Here is a 7,016-nt window from a genome sequence, read left to right on the forward strand (position 1 = left end):
AATTTGATGAAATTTTAGACTGGTTTCCAGCCTTCCTGACACTTCCTGAAAAGTGAATCCTTTTTATGAGTCGTCATCCTGAAGAATTTCCAGCTGACCGTTCAGAATCATCAGTTTAATTAATCTTCTGTCTTGGTCTGCAGCAAAATGGGCTATGCTGCTGCAATGGAGCCCTCTGCCGGTCAGGTTTGATTAATTCATCAGACAGCTAAAAATAATGTTTGAAGACCCCATCAAGTCCCTCACACCTAACCACAGTAGCAAGGAGCTATATCAGGGGTATTGCCCAATGGCAGATTATGTGAATTCAGCTTTTAGCCTAAGACCTGAACTGGTTCCAGGAAGGACTAGCTGCTGAAATGCTAGACAAACTGCCAGAGTTGAATGTCCATCCATACTGCAGGGCCTGATCCACCTCTGCTGATCTGTGGATCAATTAGCAACTGAAGCAACATTGACCAAGGTCCTGCTATGATTTCCAAGAACCATGGCAAGCCCGTGATGGGCACTTGTGAGACCATGGAGGAAATTGCAACCCCTTCTGAGGAACCCCTGCAGTTGGGGGAGCCCAACTTTTTTTGACCCTTGAAGAAAAAGCCCATCACAGACAAGCATACCTATGTTTATACAGGGTCATCTGACATGTGCTCAGCTAAGAAGCTATATCCCACACTCTTGGGAAATAGCTTCTGTCCTATCTAGATGGGCTACTAGATCAAGAGAGCAGTTTTGGCCAGCTAGGCCAAATGTAGGGGCCAGTGCCCAACTAGCAGCTAGTAGTCCCTGTGACTGCAGATCCCAAGTCAGGCAGGCATCGAAATCATGAATATGGTGGATTCTGAGTAGCCACCAATTTCATGGGCATAAAGTTTGTGGAAGCCCAGAGATCCCTAGACATTCTATTAAGCCTCCTTTGATGGTAGAAACCATTGATGGTTGGCCATTATGGTCAGGTCTGGTGGTTTGAACCAGAGGCCTGTTGAACATGGACTTGGCAAACCATTCTGAACAATTGGTTCAGAATTGCTGCTGCTTCCCACTTCCCTCTATTGCTGTGACTTTCCAGGATCAAATCTATGTTCTTCAGATTACATGGTATATCGAAACAATAAACTTCAAGTCCTCCCATTGCAAGGAATACAGCTCAGTTATATTTCCTGAAGTCTTGGCAGTTGGAAGGGAGAAACAGCTTCTACAAAATCTGTCTCAAAAATTTACTGAGTTTCATGAGGTCTTCGGTGAAGTTGGCTGACCAACTTCCACCTCACTATCCCTATGACTACCCAATTGACTTCATTCCTGGAAAATCAGGATTCCAGTTGGAAGGATTTACTACCTGTCCAAGCCCAAGATGGTGGGCCTTTAGGGAGTTCATTGTCAAGAACCCATAAATAGGGTTCCAGTAATACTTATGAAAAGGGAGTCAGTAATCTCTGCAGTAATCCTCAAGTAGATCACCATCCCAAACCAGTACCCTTTGCCCCTGATCTTAGAATTCTTCAACTGCCTGCAGAATGCTCAGATATTTACCAAGCAAAACCTGAGGGGCATATAATCTTGTGCGTATTTGAGAGGGCAAGAGTTAGGAAATGAGTTTTAATATCACATATGGTCACTTAGAGTATGCCATAATGCCATTCCAGCATCAGATGAATCCAGCATCCAGTCTTTCAGCATCTGATGAATGACATCTTCCAAGACCTCCTGGATCAGTTGGTCATCAGATACTATCTTAATTTTTTTTGCTCTCCCTGAAGGAACATGTAAACCATGTCTCAGCTATCCTTTAGCATCTATAGGAGAATTGGCTGTATGCTAAAGTAGAGGAGGATGAATTTAAGATCATTATCAACTTCTTGGGCCACCACAATTCCCCTGAGGGACTTCAAATGGACAAGCCGAGGTGAGACCCTATTATCTTGACAATCTCATTGGAGGGTCAAAGACACCCAACCCTCACCAATTATTATTACACCTTTATTGCTGGCTTTTCAGAACTCACAACACCCTGATCAATCTGCTATGCAAACAAAATACATTTGTTTGGGATAGCACTGTTGAATGCCACTGAAAAATTACGAGGTGCATTCCCCCTAAGCCAATTCTATAGCATCCTGAATTCACACTTGCATCAGATGCATCAGATGTATGTAGCAATAGAAGCCATGTTGTTACACACCAGAGTGTCCTAACAGCCAGGAACCACGCTGAGACAAGAATAGGTCTCTAGTGTTTTATTGTTGCTACATGACAGAAAATCCTAACAAACTGAAGAAGCGTGGGAAAAACCCAGACATATAAACCCCAAAGGCTAAGGTGGGCCTGATCTGTGTCTCTTTGAATGGCTACCTAATTCCTCAGTACTACGCATGCGCTTTACAGCCTGGATGGGAGCCCCCTGCTCGCCATCCTTACTCATGACATCACCCTCCCCTCCAGATTCACATTCCATTTCAGCCCCTTCCCTTCCAGAGGCTTGATAAGAGTCGACGTCTCCTTCTAAGGTCCCATGGGAACTGGGCAACGATGGAAACTTGTCAAAGGAAAACTCCAAGGACGAATCAGTGCTGCTCTCCAGGTCTGATAACGCTTCTGGCCCAGGTGGCCGCTGCTGGAAAATACCTAGATAATTAGAAGAGTCGTCCCCCCTCCCCCCTGGGAAATGCACGCCTGAGGTGGAGGGCTGTGGGTCCCCCCCCTCCTCTGTAACTGGAGTCAAGGCTTCAGGCGGGGGGAGGTGCAAACTTACGAATTCCTCTGCTTGCTCATCCAAGTGAGGAATCTCTGGTAGAGTGCGAGGCTTGGGTTTGTGAGGGAAAAGCTGATGGAATCGATGAACCAGTGCTGGAGCATGTACATCTCTGCCATTCTCCCACGTGCGCTCTTCCTCAGGGTACCCTTTCCAGTGTATGAAATATTGGATGCCCCTTCCCCTCCTCCTAGAGTCCAGAATGTCCTCAACTTCGTACTCCTCCTCCCCCTCCACAATTACTGGAGGTGGGGGGGCAGTTGCGATCGCAAGGCACTTGGGGGAGGGTCTTTGGCTAGCAAGGCTCTGTGAAACACTGGATGGACTTTCATGGATGCTGGGAGCTGTAAACGATAAGCCACTGGATTTATCTGCTGCGCCACAGTGAAAGGGCCCACAAACTTAGAGTCCAATTTCTTGGAGGGTCTGGTAGAGTTCAAAAACTTGTTAGAGAGCCACACTCTGTCTCCTACTGCAATCGCTGGCCCCTCTTGTCTGTGAGCATCTGCAGCTCTCTTGTAAGCACTCTTTGCCCTGTTCAGCTGCTCCTTTAACAACTCCTGTGCAGCTTGTTGCTCTTTAAGAAAATCAGCTGTGGCTGGAACAGTTCCCTGCTGGGAGGAGGTGGGCAACACCTGAGGGTTAACCCCGTAGAGTGCCTGGAAAGGGGACATCTTGGTAGAGGACTGTACAGAATTATTATATGTAAATTCTGCCATGGGGAGTAGGGCTGGCCAATTGTCTTGCTGATAAGTGGTGTAACACCTGAGATACTGCTGTAACCATTGGTTAATTTTCTTGGCTTGCCCATTACTAGCAGGATGATGCGATGATGACAGGTGGATCTGGACCCCTAATGACTGGAAAAGGGCCCTCCAGAACCTGGAAGTGAACTGTGGGCCTCTGTCACTCACCAAGTGATTCACCATGCCTCTATACCTAAAAACGTGGTCCATGAACAACTGCGCTGTGGCTTGTGCAGATGGGAGGCCCTTGCAAGGAATAAAATGCGCCATTTTTGTGAAAAGGTCCACCACCACTAGTATGGAAGTCAGCCCCTGGACCGGGGGTAAATCAGTGATGAAATCCATGGAGATTGTATCCCAAGGCCTACTGAGGGTGGGTAGGGGTTGCAAGAGTCCTGTGGGCTTCCCTGGGAGAGGCTTGGCTCGTCTGCAGGTGTGATAAGAAGCAACGTAACCCTTTATGTTTGCAGTCATCTTAGGCCACCAGTAGTCTCTCACAGCTCTATGGAGAGTTTTGAAAACACCTCCGTGGCCTGCCGTTTGATGGTCATGGCAAAGTCTCAGTACTTCTTCCCTCAATGAAGGGGGAATATATAATCGCCCACTATGCCAGAGGATTCCTGCCTCCACATTGAATGGGGGGGGGGTGTCTTGCGGACCCCTCTGGAGGTCATCCATCCTGGCCCTGGCATACGGGTCCTGTTGCTGCTGAGCTCTGACTCTTGTAAATAGGTCCTCTGCTTGTCTGCCTGCTGCTAAAATCTCTGTTTGGTTCCCCCTCATAGACTGATCAAAGTTGTGAGGTTGTAATATAGTAGCCTGTACCTCCTGGTGAGTGGTGGGGGTTGCCTGAAAGGATCGAGACAGGGCGTCTGCCAAGCAGTTTTGCGCCCCGGGCACATAAGAAATAACAAAATTGAAACGGGAGAAAAACTGGCTCCATCTGATTTGGCGTGGGGTGAGGGATCTGGTGTTTTGTAGAAGCTGTAAATTTTTGTGATCGGTGCAAACTTTCACAGGAAAGGTTGCACCTTCTAGCCAGTGCCTCCACTCTTGGAATGCTGCTTTAATTGCCAGCAACTCCTTGTTAAAAACATCATAGTTTCTCTCTGCTGGTGAGAGCATGCGTGAAAAAAAGGCACACGGAAGCAATGTATTCTCGGTTTTGTTTGTATATTGCAATAACACTGCCCCAATGGCAATATCGGAAGCATCTGAATACATTATGAATTGCTTCGTGGGATCAGGGTGTCTTAACAGCGGCTGGGATGCAAAGCATTGCTTAAATTCTTGGAAGGCTGCTTGCTCTCTCTCCCCCCAAATGAATTTTGATCCTTTCTTCAAAAGCTGTGTGAGGGGTCTAGCCCTGTCACTAAAGTTTTTTATGAACCGCCTGTAGAAATGGCAAAATCCTAGATATCTTTGTACTTCTTTAACATTTCGGGGAGATGGCCAAGAGAGAATTGCCTGGACCTTAGAAGGATCCATGGATATGCCTTCTGTTGATACCTTATAGCCCAGGAAATGTAATTCAGTTAAATCAAAGGCACACTTCTCTAGCTTGGCGAATAGCTTGTTCTCTCTCAGTCTTTGTAAGACATTACGTACATGGGTTACATGAGTTGTAGCATCCTCAGAGAAAATTAATACGTCATCTAGATAAATGACCAGATACTTATCTAGTAAATCAGAGAAAATTTGATTCATAAATCAGGAAAATATGGCTCCTGCACTAGACAAACCAAAGGGCAAAACAAGGTACTCAAATTTACCAAACCTGGTGTCGAAGACAGTTAGATATTCGTGCCCCTCTTTCATCCGGATCAGATTCTACGCATTCCTGAGATCCAATCTGGTAAAAATGCATGCTTTCTGTAAGCGATCCAGCAGATCAGATATTAGAGGCAGCAGGTAAGTTTCTTTTTTTGTGAGTTTATTTAAAAAACTGAAATCATGGACCACTCTCATGGGTGTCTCCTGGTTTGCAGGTGCCAACGGGTCAGGCTTCATTGGTACGAAGAAGGTAGGAGCAGACACTGGGGAAGTAGATGGTCGGATGAACTCCTTTTGGAGATTAGAGTCCAAGTAATCCTTTAAGGTGGCTAGTTCCTTGGGAGACATGGGATATTGTTTCCTTGCTGGAATCCTGGCTCCTGGTATCAACTCAATGGTGCAATCACAGTCCCTATGGGGGGGTAGTGCTGTGGCCTCTTGTTCGCTGAAAACGTCTGCAAAATCTGAATACTTGGCTGGCAACTGGACCCCCCCTGCTTCCGTGACTGCATTGGCTGCTGGAGAGCAGAGAGCGGCTTGAATCTTGTGGTGCTGGCATTTCTTAGCTGGGAAGGAGATTGCTCCCGTAGTCCAGTTCAGCAATGGGTTGTGGATCCTCAGCCAAGGCGTGCCTAGGATTACAGGCACATTAAGCGATGCAGTAACAAAAAGCTGGATCCACTCAGTGTGGTCTCCCGTTGTCAGTTGCACCGGTTCTGTGAACCTTCTAATCGGCCCTGCCTTGAGGGGCTGGCCGTCAATGGTCTCCACTTCTACGGGACATGGCAATTCTGTGGTCGGGATGTTCAAGTCTTGTACGGTCTGCACATCAATAAAATTGGTTGAAGCTCCGGAATCCACGATGGCCTCTAGCTTGACCTGGTGCTCTGGGTTGACGTGCATTATTACTGGTAAGTAGTAAAAGGATTGCCTGGAATCCTCGGAATGAGGCCTCCTTAATTGATTGATGGTCTCCCTGCTGAGCTCTGTGGAGGGAGACCGACGGAGTTTCCCTGGTTGGATGCAGAGGTGGAGATGGCTCTTGTTTCAGCTGCTTGCCCTGGGGGTCTTACTGAAGTTGCTTGGCTTCTCGCTGGGCAAGCTCTCACCATGTGCCCCTGGGCTCCGCAGTAAAAACAAAGGGCTCTCTCTCTCCTTCTCTGCCTCTCAGCCTCGGAAAAAAGCCTCCTGCTCGCCCCGATCTGCATCGGCTCCTCTGGTCCTGAGTGAGTAGATGCTACGGAGAGAGCTGGAAATTCTGGAAGTGCTCTGAGGGCCCTGTTTCTCCCCGGCTGCATCTGTCTGAGCTCTTCTAGCCTGGCATCTATGACCACAGACAACTGATATAAGGCTTCTAGGTTAGCTGGTGTTCCCTGGCGCACTAATTCATTCTTAATTTCTTCATCCAGCCCCTGTTTGAATTGGTCTTTTAATGCACTCTCATTCCAGTCCAGATCTCCTGCTAACAACTTGAAATCAGCAATGTAGATTCCCACCCTCTTGTTACCTTGCTTGGGTTTTCGAATTTCCCAGCTGGCAGTGACCTCTCTGATTGGGTCGTCAAAGTGTGCTCGGAACCCTGCCAAAAAGTTCTGGTAGTCGTTGAGAATCGGGTCGTTGTTCTCCACCATGGGAATAGCCCATTTGGCTGCTGGTCCCTTTAGCAGACTTAGGATGAAGGTGACTCTGGTTCTGTCTGTGGGAAACTGCCGGTCTGCTGTCGAAAAACATTGTGCACTGTGTGAGAA

This window comes from Candoia aspera, chromosome 5 (genome assembly GCF_035149785.1).
Source record: "Candoia aspera isolate rCanAsp1 chromosome 5, rCanAsp1.hap2, whole genome shotgun sequence".
In the NCBI taxonomy this organism is placed as follows: Eukaryota; Metazoa; Chordata; class Lepidosauria; order Squamata; family Boidae; genus Candoia; species Candoia aspera.